Below are 19,948 nucleotides of genomic sequence, written 5' to 3'. Positions count from 1 at the left end.
GAGCCATTCAGACAGATGGAGCGAGTGGTGTGAAATGGACTTGTTGGTTAATATTCACATGTTTTTCCGATTTCTGAGAAGGAGGTGCTTGCTGAATGGATGATAACAGAATGAACAAGGGATCGGGTGAGTTTTCCACCACAGAAGAAGCCTGTAGTCTATCAACAGCCGCTGCTACTCATCCCAGCATGTTCATTTATTCACGCCATCATTTATTCATCTTTCCTCCTCTACCCTGGTCTCCATTTTCAAAGTGAATTTCTAAGTTTCTCAACGAAAGACAGGAACGTGATGTTCTTTCTCCAAGAAAGTCCTCTCGTCACTCCTCACTCAACACAAAATAAGACCTTTGTACGCCAGCATTGTGCATTTTTAGTACTTTGTCGTCCGTTTTACACATAGTTTGGTCGGCGTTTATGAAAACACTGTGTCTGGGCCTCCACCTGCCGCTCCAACAGATGGACGTGAGAGACTAGAGAGTGACAGTAATGGAGGGATGGAGTGAGAGTGTGAGATGAGAAGAAAGATCTGCCTTTTTTAAGCAGTGTCACACACTATCTTTTCCGCTCTACCTTGGCTCATTGCTTGTCTCACTTCTGCGGCACGTTGCCATGGGAACACAGCTGCAGCACTTGAGTCGTGAGTTGGGGAGGCTGGGGGTTGCTATTTAGTAAACCCGTTCGCGTTTCTTCATTGGATTTAGCAAGTGAAAAGGCGGCTTACAGAACCTACAGTCATAGCTCTGCCAATAGTGTGAGCAAATGTGTTGTTTTGTGTTCACTTAGAGGCTTGAAATGTTCTCATCTTGGAGGGGTTTACAAGTCAGCTCTCTCAAGGATCACTTCGTAGTGCATCCAACTCTCTCTATCACTTTTTCTATGTATCTAATGTGTTAAACATGTTTAACATGTTAAAATTTCTTACTCAGACGCAAGGCACACATATTGATGGGACGGTTCACCCAAAAATCATTTAGCTACTCACCTTTATGTTGGTTGGACAAACGTTGACTTTCTTTTGTGAAACGCAAAAGATGATATTTTGGTAAAATGTCTCATTTGTTAGTTTGTTTGTTTTTTCTCACTGGACCAAATCTGTTCAGGCATTCTTCAAAATATCTTCTTTTGTGCTTTGCAGAAGAAAGGAACTCACACAGGTCGGGAACAATGAGTAAGTAAATGATGACAGAATCCAAAATAGTTCTCCTGTCCCTGCAAAAAAAAAATGTTTTTGGAATCTTTATTTTTGAGAGTGTGGGTGAACCATCATCTTAAAGGGATAGTCTACCTAAAAATGAAAATGTTGTCATCATTTACTCACCCTCATGTTGTTTCAAACCTGTATGAGTTTCTTTCTTAAGCTGAACATAAAAACATATTTTGAAGAATGCTGGTAATCGAACAGTTGATGGTCACCATTGACGTATTTCTTTCCTAACTATGGAAGTCAATGGGGACCAACAACTGTTTGAGTCTTCAAAATATCTTCTTTTATGTTCATAAGAAAGAAACTCATAAAGGTTTTGGAACGACATGAGGGTGAGTAAATGATGACAAAATGTTCATTTTTGGGTGAACTATTCCTTAAGGTTAAGCCTTTAACAGGGCATTTTCTCATTTTTGTTCTTCTCTCATATACTTAACTCTTGTTGTATAGCGTCTCTGATGGCTTTAACTGTGGTGAATAAGAATGTCATCACTAACATAAACACATAGCACACATACAGTCACCATACTATGTTGTTCTCCCTCTATGCATTGATTAAGAGTCCAACTCTCAGCAGGCCTGTTACACATTGCACATGGCATAATGTCGATAGTACTATTTTCAAATAGAATATGTCGTCAGCCGTTCTTGTAGCAGTGATGGACAATAGAGTCAATAGAGAATGAGTCAATAGAGAATGCCTGAACTAAGGCTCAGCTATGTTCAAGACATGCAGTGTCATATGCATTATATATGCAGTGTTGCGTATGCAACACATATGCAGTGTTGCCTGGTGAGGAAACTCCTGGAAGAGCGTCAGACATTAGTTTCTAAGAGTTAAGCTTTGTAAATGTATGCAAACTCCTAAAAAAATATATATTTTTTTTATTTCAGGAGATCATTTTAAATGTGACTTCCTTCAGCATGTAAAAAAAAAAAAATCATTCGGAATTCCTCAGGTTGCTCACAGGCAGAACCATTTGAAGAACCAGGTGCTTCAAATATCCTATTGTGTACTCCGTGAACTTCAGTATCTATTTCAAGTGCCCGAAAGCCTTTCGCTTGTGATTCATGACTACTGGAGAAACCGTCCACAAGACTTAAGACATCTATTTTGTATGTTCCTCAAAAAACCGAGCATTTTGAAAAGGTTCTTCAGAGGCTTTCACCAGTCTGGGGCTTTTAAAAGTAATAGGCCTACATACCAACAAACAAACTTGAATTTAAAACAGAAAACATCATTTAGAGCAGCTTCTCCAAGACAAGGTACATGAGGTGAGTGGGTGGATAGTTAGCAGTCTTTGATCCTTTGTAGAAGAAACCAGAAATAACAGATGATATTTAAAAAAAATTATGGCATCCTCCTCTAACATAACGGGTGGCTGCATATTGCGGTTGAGATCACGCAGGAGTGGCATCATCCCAGTGTAGAGAGGTCTACCCCGATCTTCACTCTCTCACTCCCCTCCCATTCTCTCTCTGTATCTCTCACCGATCCCACCACAGTGTAGTAAAGCGGACAGGAAGCTAAACAAACAGCGGAATCTTTTCAGTGAAGACCGCGACAGAGGTAAGAAACTTTTATGTCTTTATACCACCTAAATCCGCGATAATCGATGACGGGAATGCCTGGGCGAAATAGATGGAGCACCTCGTTACACATGATCGGAGATCAGGCATCGTGGTTGCCCAGACTGCGCAGAAGCCACCTGCACGCGCTTTATCCAGAAATCATGGAGAAGCCGTGGACGCATTCACGCGTTTCTGGCACAGCGCGTTTTCTGTCCAAATTCATGCGTCTCAAAGCATGTGGGCTTTGAAGCTCAAATGTGTAGGTTTGGCGTGATTTTTCTCGTGAATGTTACTTGTGTGGTGCCATCTGAAAGATCATGCATATTCTTACATAGGATGTAGCCTAGTACACTGGGGGCTGGTCTTAATCTATGGGCATGTAATAACCATGGAGAGCGACTGCAGGAGATGGCACTTAGATCGCCACTGACAGATGTGCGGAGGGGATTTGGTATTAATATACCATGGCGGGGTTTTTTTTTGGCGAACTGCGTGACACGGTTTCGGCTCACCGCAGCGTGCATATGACAGAAGCCCCAGTATTCCATAACTTTGACGCGCTTCGTTTCATCTCATGTATTATGCATGTGTATGTTTGTAAGAAAGCGTCTCCACGAATATTCAGTACTACAGCATAATTGTGAGTGTGATATTGCTTATATGTTATAATTTATGAGTTATACTATATACATTATAATGTAATGTCAAATAAACTATGGTTCAGACAAAAACTGAACAATTGGTTATATTAGTATATTTCATTTCTGTCAAAGAAAATGAATGCTTAGATCGCCACTGACAGATGTGCGGAGGGGATTTGGTATTAATATACCATGGCGGGGTTTTTTTTTGGCGAACTGCGTGACACGGTTTCGGCTCACCGCAGCGTGCATATGACAGAAGCCCCAGTATTCCATAACTTTGACGCGCTTCGTTTCATCTCATGTATTATGCATGTGTATGTTTGTAAGAAAGCGTCTCCACGAACTGTGTGGTGGAATTACATTCACAGCTCACAGATTGTGCGTGTTTGTACGGGTGAGAGAGTGAGAGATTTTGAATAATGATTAGTGTTTCTTTTAATATGCATCGAGAGAAGTAACAGTGTGACACTGGCTTTGATTAGTCTCTATGACTACAGTTACAATGTCCAGGATAACCCGTTGGACATTCTAAATATATTATATCATAAATATCATATTATTATATTCAGTATAAATGCACTCACATTATATAAAAGTAAGCTGGTCTTGTGTAACATCAGTCGATTCTTATCACATTATCTTGATTGGAGTTAAAGATTTAACTGCATACATTCATCAGTAAAACATCTCAATACTGAAAAGAAATTTAGAAATTGCTAATCAATGTCACTAAATGACTTGAAAGTGACAGTGAAAGTGCTTATAGCAGAGCTTAGCAGGATTACAATCCCATTGGTTTGCACAAGTGGGTGCCACAGGGCTCGATCTCACACTACCGGTCATTGATGCTCGTAGCAATTAGCTCAGTTCATCAGCCACATGAGTGCAGTGTTTGTACAGACGCCCTAGGGCTCAAACGACTATGGACACAAAGGTCAAGCCAGGAGGACATTTCAGACAATGTCTACAGGCTTCGTGGTTTGAGGGCGCACAATCTGGTCTTTAAATGGCCAAATGCGGTTGATTCTGCTTGGTGTATGAGATGAAACCGGCGTAATGAAGGAAATGGGCACTATGGATGATGTTGTTCTTGTGCACTTAATGCATCTTTCTCCTCACTGCACAGAGAGACAGTAATTATGATGCCAAGCTCAACTGTCCCTTTGCTCCAAATACATCCCTTAAGATCAGATCCCTGCAGGCTTTCAATGTGCCTTTTAATTAGAGCCTTATAATGATATAAGAGAGACAGAGACTGAGGGAGGAAGTTTGTGTTTTAAGGGGGAGGGGTGTTTTATATTCTGCTTCCCATTAATGAATAATGGCTTTGATTTAGTAATGAAGACTGTGGCTGTGTTGCATATGATGTCAGAACTGTTATGCTTTTGGGGGGCAGTAGTTGTTTTTAATCACATCAAGTTTAGGCAGCACATTAATTCTGTGTAAAATTAAAAATAGTTTAAGTCAAGTCAGTTTTGCTTTGATTCAGTGGTAAATTATGTTGTAGAGAAGTGCTGACGAGTGCTATTTAGAAATCATATGACTTGCTGCCTTAGCAAGCAACATAATCTATAAAACCGAAGAGCTGTGGTGATTAGTTATAATGGTGAAGGTATCAATGAGAGATGATATCAGTGTAACTCTGCATTGGTAAACATTTATCAAGAATGTTTTTGTTATATTGTAACTTCTAGGAAAGAAATAGGATGTCTTTGCCCTTGGCAAGTAAGGAACCTGTTTCATCTAGCCAGTATCTTGCAAATGTTGTCATAGTAATGAGGCTCTGGGTAATTAATAAATTATTTGGCTTATGTAATAACAGATTTTTTTTTTTTTTTAGATTAAACTGAATGACAGTGTCCATGCTGTGATGACAAAGAAGTAACTACACAACATTGCATTATTTTAAAATTGAAACTAAGCTGATACTTTAGGTATTCTTAGATCTTTATTTTAGACTCTATAACTACACTTGCCCCATCACCATGCCCACATGATCCTAAGTATTTCAAATATAAACATGTAGGAAACATTTGAATTCAAAGCAGTAAACAATTTGGAAACAAATATACATAATGTAATATAATACAATAATGAAATATATACATTACCATTTAAAGGTTGAGAAGTTTACAAGCACAAATTTTTAATGATTTTGAAGTCTCTGATGTTCACCAAAGCTGCGGTTAGTTGAGTAAATAATATTTTGAAATATTATTACGGTTTAAAATAACTGTTACCATTTTAAGATAATTTAAAATTTAATCAGAAAGTTCAAAAGAACAGCATTTATCTGACAATAACATTTTTTTTTTAACAATCAAATAGTGTTTACTATTCATTTTGATCTGTTTAATGCACCCTTTGTGAATAAAATAACTTATTTTTAAACAAAAAACTTGAACTTTTGTATGATGGTGTATACAATATACAAATTACAAATAAATAAATAAAACAACTCTAAAAACGCAATGACACTGTGTGCTTGTCACTTTCACAAATGTACACACTTACTCATTTTGTGAATTCAAATCAATTTATAACCCTGACATGAAAGTGTAAATGCTTGATATTTTCACGTTTTTGCAACTTGTACTATCACCTCAGGAGCATGCTGCTGGTACATGATTTCACCCCTGCAGTTCATTTCGAATTGGATAAACTGATGTGTTACAACTCAAACCATGTTACAACACTCCCCCTGACGAAAATTTAGTTACATTTTAAGAGACATGGAAATTCTTAAAGACTCATGCAGATGTCTTCCAGGTATTGTCTAATATGTGTCATTCTATACACACATTAGACCCACACAAATTCACACATAATTTGCATTCATTGGTATGAATTTGCACTTGAGTGTGTGAAAGCAGATTTGTTTCTGTGGGCTGGTATAGTGGACATGTTGCCCACCTAAACATGCTTATCATCTTCACACGTTTGCCCAGCGATGTCAAGACTCTCCTCTCCAGATGATCTACAACTTCCTGCCAGTCAGGCTGTCTGAGTGTGTGTTATGATGATGTACTGATTGTAATTGTTGTGTGTGTGTCTCCTCATTACGGAGTCTCATGATGATGGGTTAATGAGGCTTGCCTGTTTACCTTACTGTCACTTCCTATTGGCTGGCTCAGGGGACTAATTACACTCCCAGTACTACGGGGGGCCCTAAATTACCGTAAGCACTGCTATTACAGCATGGATCTGTTAGAATGTGTATGCAGACAGTCTGCGGACATGTTTGTTGAGGCTTTGAATGTTCATATATATACATTAATACATTCAAAAATAAAGTATGGAAATGTTTCCTCCTTTCAGTCGTCACCTGAAAGTGCTTCTTTTTTACATTTACGGAGTAATATCTGAGTTGCGTTGCCTTTTGGTTGTTTGTTTGTTGCTATATGGTTGCTAATGTGTTGCTAGATGGTAACTCAGATGTTGTGGATGGTTGTTAGGTGGCAGTTTACAAGCCCAAGTCAAAAAAGCCCACCCTCAAACCTCTATAAGGCCCCTTTTCAGTGTAAGTCTATGGGATTTTTTGTAAGTGCAAGTCAGTTTGACAGAAAATACGTATTTTTCCTCCAAAAAGTGCACTTCTCCTCAATAAGTTGCATGACTTTTCATGCGCGTACCACAAACAATGTGAGCTATGCACCAGTATAGTGAATGCTTTAGTAAGCACCACCAATATGAGTTTAATAAACAGACATTTTAATTATTATATGAGTAATTGTACACCCGTCACGCCGCGTTCGACCATAAAGTGGTTTAGTATCATGTCGTCTATGTATTCTTTAAGCCTTCTCTCTTTTTTGATTGGTCTAATTTTCATCACATCTAGACCGAGCCACTCTTAGAGGTGGATTGGGACGGAAAATAGATTGATATAGTATTTGAGGAATGAATGAAAATGACAGAGTGTGGAGAAAGAATTGATTAATATTCTCTCTGCATATATGTAAACTCATTTTCTGAGAGCAGACCTCTCATTCTCTTTCTCTCTCTCATTCCTTCACCCACACCATTCCCACCTCTGACATTTAAAAGAGCGATGTTACGATGTTCGTCTTTGCACTTTACCAACTCCGAGAAAATGACCTTTCATTCACTCAGAACGACACTTAAAAGTATCTAGCACAGCAGGAACTTTTCAGAGTAAGCTCTCTGTTCAACATTTAGCAACAATTTTACATTATTTTATAACTCAGCGCTCTGAAATGGCCTACTTGATTGTGATTGGTCAATAAATCTTGGTCGGTGTAGGTCCATATTTACTTTTTGACAGGAATGAAAACGAGGCTATGAGGGATAGAATTATAGTGCGTTCAATGGATTGTACTGTTATTTACCTATCATGACTTTCCAAAAAAGAAAAAAAAACTTTCAGTAGACAAAACCTCCATAAACAGCCGGACCTATACAGTGTATGCCATTGAAAAGACTGAAAGTCAGTCTTCACAGCCTTGTATTTATCTGTCAAATTCGATATGACATATAACCTGACTAAGGTCTAATTTGATCAGTAAACTTTCTGTTTGTTATACATGCGCACTGCAGGTGCCCGCCGCTTTAAATATTCAAGCTGTTTAACATCATGTGGATTCTGATTGGCTGTCATTGTTTTTTATTGTACTTCTATGTTGCTATATTTATAGCTGTGGTGTGAACTTCTATTCTCATAAAATTAGAATGACTATTAAAACATTATGGTTATAGTTATTATCGTGCTGTGAGCAGGACGTAATGGAAACCAGCACTACTTTTACTACTCGTTTACTACCAGCCTGCTACTGGTATCACACTGCAGATTCATACAAACACAACAAGCACCATCTAGTGTCCCAGTTATTGTTTGTAGTGAAAATTACCTATATAGGTGGACTTACAGTAGGTATTAATATTACTGTAATAATGTTTATTTGTTAACCTTGTTGCTAGACTGATTACTTTATTGTAATGGTTATTTTTTATGTACAGAAGTTTTAACAATATATAGGTTAATTATAAAAAATAACTAGGCCTGTAATGATTATAAAATAATAAAATCAAGATCTCATATCCACATATCTATTTACTTGGTGTGTAGCTGTGTAATTAGAGGGATAATGTACAGCCAGAGTGATCTTGTATCACCCCGAAGGGGTTTATTTTGTGATAATGACAGTCTGACGGTACATTATCCCTTGCATAATACACGTTTTGGCTAAGATCAGGAATTTGTTTGAGTATTCCATCCCAAGAAAGAAAACAAATTGGTCCATCACTCTCTCAACCTCAAATTGACGATCGTTGCAAAGATAATGTCCGAAGAGCAGTGTTCTACACTGGCAGCAACATTACCACACAACACTGATAAGAGAAATAGGGACAGAGAGAGAGAGAGAGAAAGAGGAAGAGATTTGCGAATTAACATAGATATTCAAATATGTCAAATACGCAGATGTGTCAAATGCGCATTCAATTTAAAGTCACTGCAATGTGCCCCCTGTTGAAGCATTTGATTAAAATATTTTCAAATATTATGTTGCTGGCTATTTATAAGCCTCACTTAATATAACAAACAACTTATATTTTATGCTTTGATGACTATGAGCACTAGAAAATCATTTTGAAGAGACATTAGTGACTTGACCTGAAACTAATTGAATTGTTTTGTTTTATAAGAGCAGTATGTATCATTTCTTCTTTTGTACACATCTGAAATAGATAATTATTTACATTTAGTGATATGCATTTGCAGTAAAGGAAAGATGTCAGTGAAAACCGATGTCCCAATTAACATCTGTTGCAGCATTTTCATCATGCTTACTGATCTTTAATCACCTAGCTAAGTTGGATTTTGCATCACAATTAGTGCATCATAATTGTTCTTTTTTGTATATCTTACTCTTGTTTTGCAATATGACAGATCTGTTTATCAGTGCCTGGGTCAATACAGCTGTTCAGCTCATTGACTCAGAGACCTTGATCACATAAATATATGTGAGAGACAGGCACACACACACACACACACAGGGTTAGTTTTCAGGCTATACATACAGAAACTGACTGCGTGTTCATATATGAGCAAGAGAAGGCGTACGTGGTGAGAGACTTTGTGTGTGTGTGTATGAAGGGGTACCATCTGCCATCTACAGCACTCTATGCCAGGCCCGTTATCCCCCTATCATCCACTAGTGAGTGTGTGAAGCATACAAACCTGGGAGACCGAGAGAAAGAGACAGAGAAGCTGAGAAATAGGAGGATTTGTAGCAATAAGTAACCAGGAATGTATTGGTGATCCTTTCTTCTCTCTTCCCTGCTTCGGTTAGAAGAACCACTGTTCAGAGAGCAGCTCCGAATCACAGATACTGGTGTTTTTTCTACCTGTCCCAGTTCAGTGTTTTGGCAAAAACATTTTTCTGAGTCTCTGCCCACATCTCAACTCGCACCCTCTATCTCTCTCTCTCTATCATCTCTCTGTCTCAGTATGCCAAGCTTTCTGTAGTTTTACTGCTTAATCTGATATGTAGTTGTTCTCTATCACATTTAATGGTGTTAGAGGAAAGAGCAGGACCTCACAGAATCTGCAGGAGCAGAATTCAGCGGGGGCTAGTTGCACCAGCTGTGAATAACTTACAACTCAGCCTAGTTGGAAATTAAATGAGCGGCGCTAGGCTACAACTTTTGCACTCCTAAATATGTGAACATTACACTATTAAATTTAGTTAAAACATAACCGTATGGACTATCTAAATATTCACAAAAGCCTCCAACCATGAGTAACGTCTGGAACCAAATGGCAAGGTGATTGGATTACAAAAATGAGATCATGTTCTGTGTGAAAGACTTAAATCCTTCAGACACATACGCTGATGTTGACATTTACACTCGTACAGCTTTTAAGAGATTGAACATTAAATGAATAAATGACTTCTTAGTGAGTCTTGAGCACAAAACCTAAACAACACACCTCGCCTGATATTACTTGTTCATGTTGTTTTGTTACTATTTTTGATAGCTTTTCTTTATATGTTTATCTTATAGTTTAAGATAGACTTCTTAATATACATTATATATAACTATATAGATTTCATAGACTATAGATTTCATTCATTTTAATTGAATTTCATCACCATTGACTTTCATTGTATAAGCAATAAATAAATAAATAACAATGAGACATTTCTCAAAATACCTTTATTTGGAACAACATGGATAGAATCTCCATTTTTGGGTAAACTACCCCATTAAGAACTAATGGTGCAACCTAATTAAGTGAACTGAGTTTTAACTTTTAGTTTAGTGCAAACTCTATGTCTCACTTTAAGTAAGGCCGTACATATGGCTTGTGCAACCCATACAGGTCTTTTATATCCACCTTCTGACAACGGACACTTTCATTGAACTGTAACTGGACATTTTCTGTCTTCAAAATTGAATGATGCTTTAATAAAGTAGAAGCAAGAAGCGGAAAAATGAGGACATGCAGCTTCCTGCCCTGCACAGTGGTGTTTTCATTACCTAAATCATAATGATTTTCCCAGCTCTGGATTGGTGCACAGCATGGCCCTGAATAGTTAAGGGACACTTTAATAAACAGAGTATCGTGAAGTGAGAATTAATTCACCACCCATTCACTGCCTGTTTGCATTTGGTTTTGTTTGCAATCTCACTGCAAGAAAAAAAAAAAGGAATGGTTGAGCCTGTTGTGTGCTTTCTGGTTTGATTTGATTCTCTCCCATACATATTTATACTGCCTGTGCACTTCAAGGCAGGCTGGAGTAATGTGTTTAGTGTGTTAAATGAGAATGCAAATGGTTTTAACGCTGGTTTTGTTTGAGCTTGATTGTTGCTAAAAATGGTAATGATATTCATGTGCTTTATTTGTAATAATGTGAACAATAACTGAAAACACACCTGGGAAAGGGCTAATTTCAGAGTAGTCCTCCAGAGAGCAGCTTCAAACTTGAAGGCTTCTAAAGCACATAATCCGTGAAACTGTGAGGATCCCACAACTCCCACTGGATTTGTTGCTTCTTTTCGGTCTTTCGTTAGTGCAGCGATTCTACAAGAATGACTTTCGCTATCTGTGTACTTTTTTCACAGCAGTCCTCTGTAGGAGTTTGAAAAGCTGCGAGTCAAACAGAATCCTGACTCTCTTCATAGAGCTGAAGCCAGTAAAATAAAACTGACACATAGTGCTGCATCTGTGTTATAAGTTTAGCTTAGACTGGTTGCATCAAACTGGCTTTCCTCTAAAATTGGTGACAAAACTATTGTTGGCTTAAACAGAAATATGTATTTTTATTTTCTCAAAAAGAAATGGATATATTGCTATTTCTCTGCCTTTAAACACATTTAAGAGGTGAACATCCATGTAAATATCAAGAAGTAGAGAATGGTTCAGGCAACATGGAGGTCATTGGTTTGTTTTCCTGGAAATGCATGAATTGGACAACTGTATATTTTGAATGCAATCCAAGTTGATTTGGATGAAAGAAACTGCTTTCATCCACATGCATAAATGTAATCTGTATGTATGTTTTGAACATGTGACCTACAGCACGCTGTAACACTCTGAGGTCACTAGAGTCAACTTTACTGAGAGCCTTTAAAGGGATTCATTCACTTGGCTTCACTGAAGAGTGAATCAGAAACGTTCTTTTCTTCTTACATACGCTCATTCGATTTGTTATGCCCACTGTTGCTCAGCAAATATAGTTTTTTATTTTTTAAAAATAAGAGGTTGACTGGGCACAGTAATTATAATGAATGGAATATACTGCAACTGTGTTAGTTAAATTACATTTAGATTTATAAAACACACCTTCCTATTTTGGACACTTCTTACGAATACTATATTGTGCCAACATTTCTTATTTTTTGAACAGTTACAGTGTGCAAATATATTTCTCCTTGATATGATGCTCAATAAAAAAATTATTAGTGTTGTTCTGGGAATTTAAATTTTGACTAGTTAATTTAGATCAAACTGGTTTTTTTTTTAACAAGAACCGTGATACCTGTAAAAGTGAAACATCACAAGTGATTCTGTTTGAGGGAAGTGCATCCTCAGTTAGTGGGCCGACACATGCAGCGGCACACATTTCTGAGTGTGTGAACGTGTGTACAGAAGAGGTCACTTTACTGGTCTGTGCTCAGGCCCTCATCAGACTGACATGTTCACTCAAGCACAGCATGTTTGCAAGGTCAGCAGTCACCAATGGGACTTCCATTGCTAACTCTTTCTCCCTGTGGACCTACACTAGTATTATACAGTTACTGAGGCACATAAATGGAGACACAGCCGCTAGACTGGGGCTAAATGTGTCCGTTGAGACTTACCAGGGCACTTCTCTTCTGGTGCTTTTTAAACTCAATATTTATACACTGCCATTCAAAACTTTGGGAGTAGTAAGATTTTTAATGCTTTTTAAAGAAGTCTCTTATGCTCACCAAGGCTGCATTTATTTAATCAAAACTACAGAAAAAACTGTAATATTGTGAAATATTATTACAATTTAAAATAACTGTTTTCTATTTTAATATACTTTAAAATATAATTTATTCCTGTGATGCAAAGCTGAATTTTATCAGCCATTGCAATAATATTTCACAATATTACAGTTTTTTTTTCTGTATTTTGATCAAATAAATGCAGCCTTTGTGAGCATAAGAAACTTGTTCACTTGGTCAGCTGCAGCCCAAATAAACTCCATACTCATCTATTAATCTATTAACTCCCCAAACTATCTTACTCTCTTTCTCTGTCACTATTTCTCTCTTTGTGAGTCATGACTGACTTCTATTTTCAGAACCATGGACAGCTCAGTTACTTCTGCGCTCAATCAGGAAAACATCACATGCTGCAGACTTGCTCCCATCATGCAGAGATTAACTGCTTTCTGATGCACAGGGTTTTACATGCTGAGCAGGGCATGCATTTAGAATTGACCTATCGGTAAGCCCCGCCCCCCTTAGTTACTGTTGCTCCCTCGGACAAACAAACGGAGCTGCTCACTGTCTCACAATGTCTGCTGTCAGTGTGAAAACCTTGTCCCACGATGTTTTTGCACAATTTTGGACACCGAAGGGCCACCATTCAAGTGGGAATTAAATATCACATGGAGGGATACATAAAAGATTTTAAAATATATACGGTGGGTAACTCGAAGTGAGGGTTTACTGATCACAGTGCAAGTGGGAGAAGTCTCATGTTACGGTCGTCATGATCGCGGATGACAACATGCAGGATCAACACTGTTCATGTATCGCAGGGTACGATTAAATTAATGTACATTTAACCAGTTTAATATGGAGAGGCACTGAAATGTAGACCTTTGTTTATGTGTTTTTGACTTACACTGTACATGATGTGAGAACAGTTCGCTATTTAGGTTTGTAATAGCATTGACTCACTCACTTTAACGTTAGCTGGTTTTAGCCAGAGACACCTTGCTGAAACGCAAGATGACATTAACGTTCTGCTTGAGCAGATGAAAATTGTAACTTAATGAGAGTATGACAACCAGAAAATGAACGTTTTTGTCTTCATTGGGATTGGGGTTGAATGCTTAGGGACATTTTGCTCTGTTTTGTTTGGGTTTAGGAAATGTAATAAAATAAATTCTATTGCATAACCTCTCAGGATACCTGGAATCAGTGTTAAGTACCACAGGCACATCGTTTTTCCATTTTCGTAGCATAAACGCTATCAAGCCGATGAAAGCTTCGGATCTTCCAATGTTTCTCTGTGGCGCTGAAACCTAAAGATGTCCGAGTTCCGCTCCCCGTGCAACTGATACTCGACTGCCATTGGCTCATCTGCGTTCGAGGGGAGGGGCTTACCGATAGGTCAATCCATAAACACTTTACTTGGCTTTACTTTAATTATTTCATTTATTCATTTGGATCTCACAAGATATAAGTTTGTGTTAAATTACAATTACAATGTTTACTGTTGCATTAATTTTCACTTTTACCTCAGAATATAGAATTGTAGAGATTATCAGTAGCCCCTCACTGCAGAACAAAGATCCAGGGGGCGGGGTTGGATCCACATCTAGGGGGTGGAGATGGTAGGTTTAGGGGTGGAGATGGGTGGGTTTAGGGATCAGGGGGTGGAGACGGGTAGGTTTAGGTATATGTAAGATGGGAGGAGTTAGATCTGGATCCAACCTGGCCCCCTGGATCTTGTGTTCGGCAGTGAGGACCATCTCCAGATTTCACTAACCATGGAATTTCCACATCTTTGATATTATACTCTTTTGCAAATCATATTGCTGACTCGAATGTTGAAAGAAAAATTTACTAAAATTAATTGGTGCTTCATTGTGTGCCACGCTCATTTCTGTAAAAAAAAAAAAAAAAAAGAAGAATAGAGAAAATATATTCCTGATTTTAAATCAAAGCCTGGATAACTAGACACATTTTTTTTTGCACAAAACATGGAGGTGAGCATGTAGTCTAGTGCCAGAAGAAATCACTTTACTTACTATTTTACTGCAGGATGTAACATTTAGGCTTCCCGTTGAGCCAAATGTCTTACGAGGCATATAATGGATTAGAAGACTTTTATTTCCTCTCAAACCCTAATGTTCCCTTTAAATTTTGATGAAATAATCTTGGTAATGGAAGAGGCCATAGATAATAGAATCCTATTGAAGATTTTAGATTCACAGTAAGGGGTGAAGTAGAGGGCTGATGCTGAACATTATGGTTCGTTTAGTTTTCGCTTTACTGTTCACTCCATGCAAAAGCGTTCACCAGGATTAGCACAAACCTTGGGTGTTTTACTGATTTTGCACAGTTCCTCTGTCAGTGGCCAGCCCCTCAATAAACTGCTCTTTGTGCGATCTCTAAATCTGATCTATTCCATGATTTTGCATTAGTGGATTAGTAATGATGCATTGCCCAATGGGCTTCCCTCTTGCATGTGATTGGGTCAGGAGATAAGGAATCAGGTCAACTTGTGTCTGGCACCACAGCATTTCCCACAAATCTCAGCAGCCTTTGTATTTCAGGGTAAATGTTGATTTCCATGCCAAAGCAGGGGGACCTCGGGGGCAGCGATTCCCCCTTACAAACACAAATTTCATGTCTCTGCCTGACAACCAATCATAATGCTTTATGCTACTTGTGCAAGATGCATGCCTAATTTGTTCTAAGTGAGTCATATGTCACCCTGACACATATGTTGACTTGAATTACTGCTTTGTGTGTGTGTGTGTGTGTGTGTGTTTTCATGCACACATCAGTGAGGTTCAACTTTTGTCCTTTTGACACTAAAAGTCAGACAAAAATGCTCCTGACTAAAACACCAGTTCTTTCTAAAGCACCAGTATCATTTACCAGTATCTTTCTTTTCTACCGGTATTTTTCTTTTAAATATTGTGTAGCTATTAATATTTGATATTTCTATTTTAGATTTTTTTTTCATGTAGGGAATCTATAGGTTTTATCCACGTGAAGGATATATAAATAGATCAATTAGTTTGAAGTGGCTAAATATTGTAATGTAATTTAATAATGTCATTACATAAGTGTCCTACACTGTAATGTAGTATTTCCTATATTTTGTTTGTTTTCTGGTAAAAAATAAATAAGTAAATAAATAAAACAAAATAAAATAAATACGGAGCATTTATGGCTGAGTCGATATTGAATAACTTACATTTTAGACACAATACTGCCGGTTAGGTTATAGGGAATCTATAGGATTTATCCCTGCAAATAAAAATAGATCCATTAGTTTTAAGTGGCTAAATATTGTAATGTAATTAATAATGTCATTTTTGGGATTGCATAAGTGTCCTACAGTGATATTTATTGGTGTTTCCTATATTTTGTTTGTTTTCTGGTTGAAAATAAAATAAAATAAATTATGTGGTTATGGCAGCAAGTTGATATTGAATAACTTACATTTTAGACACAATACTGCCAGTTCGTTGTCTATTTTTGCTCCACCCAGTAGTTTCGAAGGATCACCTAGCGTTTCTGAAGTCATTGTTTTTGAACAAACTGCTTGAGTGATTCAATGACTCATAAAATAGCCACTTGCTGTGTTCCTGAATGAATCGGCACATTTGAACAAAACAGTTAAATGAATAATTTAATGATTCACTCATATATACAGTCACTTACTGCCACCGTCTGGCATAAGGATGTAACTGCAGAAAGAGTCACTGATTATTCCCCACCACAGAATGAACAGCGAAACAAGCAGAGAACAGAGAATCCCAGTGCTGTTAGACTGTCAGCACTCTTGGGACGCCGCTCAAATTCAAGTACCGTAACTAAATATTGCATAATATGAAATAACTTTTCCCAAACAAGCTTTGTGTATTGCCAAGCAATGCACAGACTGGAACTGTAAATTTAATTTAACTCCTTTTCAGTGACTGATTTCATTTTTAATAGCTATACACCTCTGTTACGTTCCACGTGTGTTTTGTGTATATTGTGTTTCTTTCTGCTCTCCTGTCCTTTTGTTATTGTTGCTCCGCTTCTAGGTCGGTGTTTACTGGCTGACGCGACTGCCAATCATCATTATGACGTCATGATGTTTTGCCAATCGGGTGACGTGCCAACTGTATTTGAGGACTCGAGCTGATTGTGTGTGGGTGCGCCATGCCAGCGTACCTCGTTCTCTAACGCGGTCCTGATGTTACATGTATCTTGCTGTGCGTTTTAATCTATTTAGAGATTTGATTCTTAGCTATTGACTTGTACTAAATTGGAGGCTGGTTTGTAGATGTGTCGAACGTAATCGGTATGGCTGATTTCGACTTCGAAAGTTTTGTTAGTGCACCAACTGTCGAACAATTAGATGCGTGCAGAAAGGATGATTTGTTGAGAGTTGTTGAGCATTTCCAAATTTCAGTCTCTAGACAGCAGTTAAAAGAGATATTAAGAGAGTCGTGGTGCAGCATTTAGGGGAACGAGGGGTGTTGGTGTTGGCTGGTAGTTCACCTGGCGTTGACGGTCGCTCTTCTGGGTTAGGCAAGGGGGAAGCGAGCGGAGCTATTGCGGCGGAGGGTTCCGAAGCCAAAGTTGCTCTGCCGCCCTTCGAACCTTTTTCTCCGGCTGAGTCTGGAGGTAATGCTCGCCTCAAACTACGTCTTGCGAGACTTCAGAGTGAAGAGCGCGAGAGAGTCGCGGAGAGTCACGCCGAAAGGGAACTGCGACTTGAAATCCGCCGGCTGGAAATCGAGGCGGACACTCAAATCAAGTTGCGAGAGCTGGAGCTGAATGCGGCCAGAAACGTACCGGTTCCACCTGTGCAATCTGCGCAGAATGCTGTACTTTCGACTGACTCTGGATCATCCGGGCGTACGTTTGATGTGAGTAAACGTATATCTCTTGTGCCTCAATTTAGAGAAGCCGAGGTTGATTCTTATTTTAATGCATTCGAACAAATTGCCTCCGCTTTACAGTGGCCTATAGATGTTTGGCCTTTGCTTCTGCAATGTAGGTTAATTGGCAAGGCTCAAGAAGTATGTGCTGCTCTGTCTTTGGAAGACAGTTTGGACTATGACGTCGTCAAAACGGCAATTTTGCGAGCATATGAACTCGTGCCTGAAGCATACAGGCAACGTTTTCGGAGCCATAAGAAAAATTCAGGTCAGACGTTCGTAGAATTCGCTAGAGAAAAATGTGTATTGTTCGACAAGTGGTGTACATCGAATAGGGTGTCAGATTTTCAGGTGTTGCGCGAATTAATTCTCTTGGAGGAATTTAAGAGTTGTATTTCTGACCGTATAGTGGTTTACCTCAATGAACAAAAAGTAATTTCTTTGTCTCAGGCATCTGTTTGTGCTGATGAGTTCATATTGACCCATAAAAATGTTTTTACTCCGGCTCGTACTGAGAAAGTTTTGCCTGTGCCTACTAAGACCAGTCACGCTTGACAAGTAATGCTACGAAACAGAGAGAGCATAGGGAGTGTTTTTATTGTCATAAAACTGGACATGTTATTGCTGATTGTCTTACCCTGCAGCGCAAGCAACAAGGCACTGGTACTAGTAATGTTGTCTTTGTGAGAACTGTTGATATTAACGATGTTGAGAACTATGGAAAACTTGATGCTAGTTATCAACCTTTTTTGACGGAAGGGTTTGTATCTGTTGATGACAAGCATACAAATCAGGTAAAAATAACCATGCTTCGTGATACTGGCGCCCAGCAGTCCTTCATAACGACTGACACATTGCCTTGTCCTGAGCAAACCTTCTGTGGTAGTCATGTGTTAGTCCGAGGTATCGAAATGGGTACAGTAAAAGTTCCTTTGCATCAGATTTATTTAAAATCAGACTTGTACACTGGAGTTGTGAAGGTTGGAGTGCGGGACAATCTACCTGTGCGAGGCGTGAATTTTATTCTGGGAAATGACATCGCTGGTGGGAGAGTTATGCCTTTGTTAGAGGTTTGTGATAAACCTGTTTTGTTGGCATCCGATGAATTGTTGGAAGAGTTTCCTGAGGTTTTTCCTGTCTGTGCTACTACGCGTGCCCAGGCTCGCAAATTTGCGGACGCAGATGACTTGCTGTCAACTCTTATGGCCCCTACGTTTGAGCATGATGTGTTAGTGGTTGATGATTACCCTGAAGAAAAATCTGTATTTTCAAGTTCAAGTAACTTGAAACTGTCTGTAACACGTGATAATCTTATCAGTGCTCAACAAGATGACTTCACGTTGCGTAAATGTTTTTCTTCTGTTGTTTCTCTAGAGGTGGCACAGGAGAGAAAAACTGCTTTTTGCATGGAGAATGGAGTGTTGATGCGTAGATGGTGTCCAGACGATTCGAATGACTTTGAATGGAATATGTCAAGCCAGATTGTCGTTCCCGTATGTTACAGACAAATGGTACTCTCTCTGGCTCATGACCATGATTTATCTGTACATCTGGGTATTAAGAAGACCTACTATCGAGTATTGAAACATTTCTTCTGGCCTGGATTAAAAACTGATGTGGTGAAGTATTGTAGAACGTGTCAGACCTGTCAGTTCTCAGGTAAGCCGAATCAGACCATTTGGTTCCTATACCGGTTCTAGGGGAACCTTTTGAGCATGTCATTGTTGACTGTGTGGGTCCGTTGCCCAAAACAAAAGCTGGTAACCAATACTTGTTGACAATGACGTGTGCAGCGACACGCTTTCCCGAAGCGATTCCGCTGAGGAAAATAACGGTGCCTGTAATCATTAAAGCGCTGGTGAAATTCTTTTCATTGTTCGGACTGCCCACAGTGATACAGACTGACCGTGGTACGAATTTTATGTCAAATCTTTTTGCTCAAGTGTTAAAAACCTTGAAAATTTCTCACAGAATTTCGAGTGCGTATCACCCAGAAAGTCAAGGAGCCTTGGAAAGGTTCCATCAGACATTAAAGGCTATGCTTCGTAAGTACTGTATGGACACGGGTAAGGACTGGGACGAGGGTACACCTTTAGTCTTATTTGCTGTTAGGGAGGCTGTGCAGGATAGTTTAGGATTTAGTCCTGCAGATCTAGTATTTGGTCATGCGGTGAGAGGTCCAGTTAAGAT

At 38.7% G+C, this 19,948-nt stretch overlaps 1 protein-coding gene across 1 annotated transcript in view; it reads left to right on the top strand.

Annotated features, from left to right (window-relative positions):
- The first annotated feature begins 2,676 nt into the window (after window positions 1-2,676).
- Window positions 2,677-19,948, top strand: part of LOC107723206 (protein phosphatase 1 regulatory subunit 29-like) — a 94,932-nt gene continuing 77,660 nt past the window's right edge. Inside the window, exon 1 of the mRNA XM_016531762.1 lies at window positions 2,677-2,776. The gene's annotated coding sequence lies outside the window, so the exon portion shown is untranslated. The remainder of the gene's footprint in view (window positions 2,777-19,948) is intronic.

This window comes from Sinocyclocheilus rhinocerous, unplaced genomic scaffold, assembly GCF_001515625.1.
Source record: "Sinocyclocheilus rhinocerous isolate Xijiao unplaced genomic scaffold, SAMN03320098_v1.1 scaffold2560, whole genome shotgun sequence".
Classification (NCBI taxonomy): Eukaryota; Metazoa; Chordata; class Actinopteri; order Cypriniformes; family Cyprinidae; genus Sinocyclocheilus; species Sinocyclocheilus rhinocerous.
Note: the sequence above shows the minus strand (reverse complement) of the source record. Positions and strands in the feature narration are given on the sequence as shown.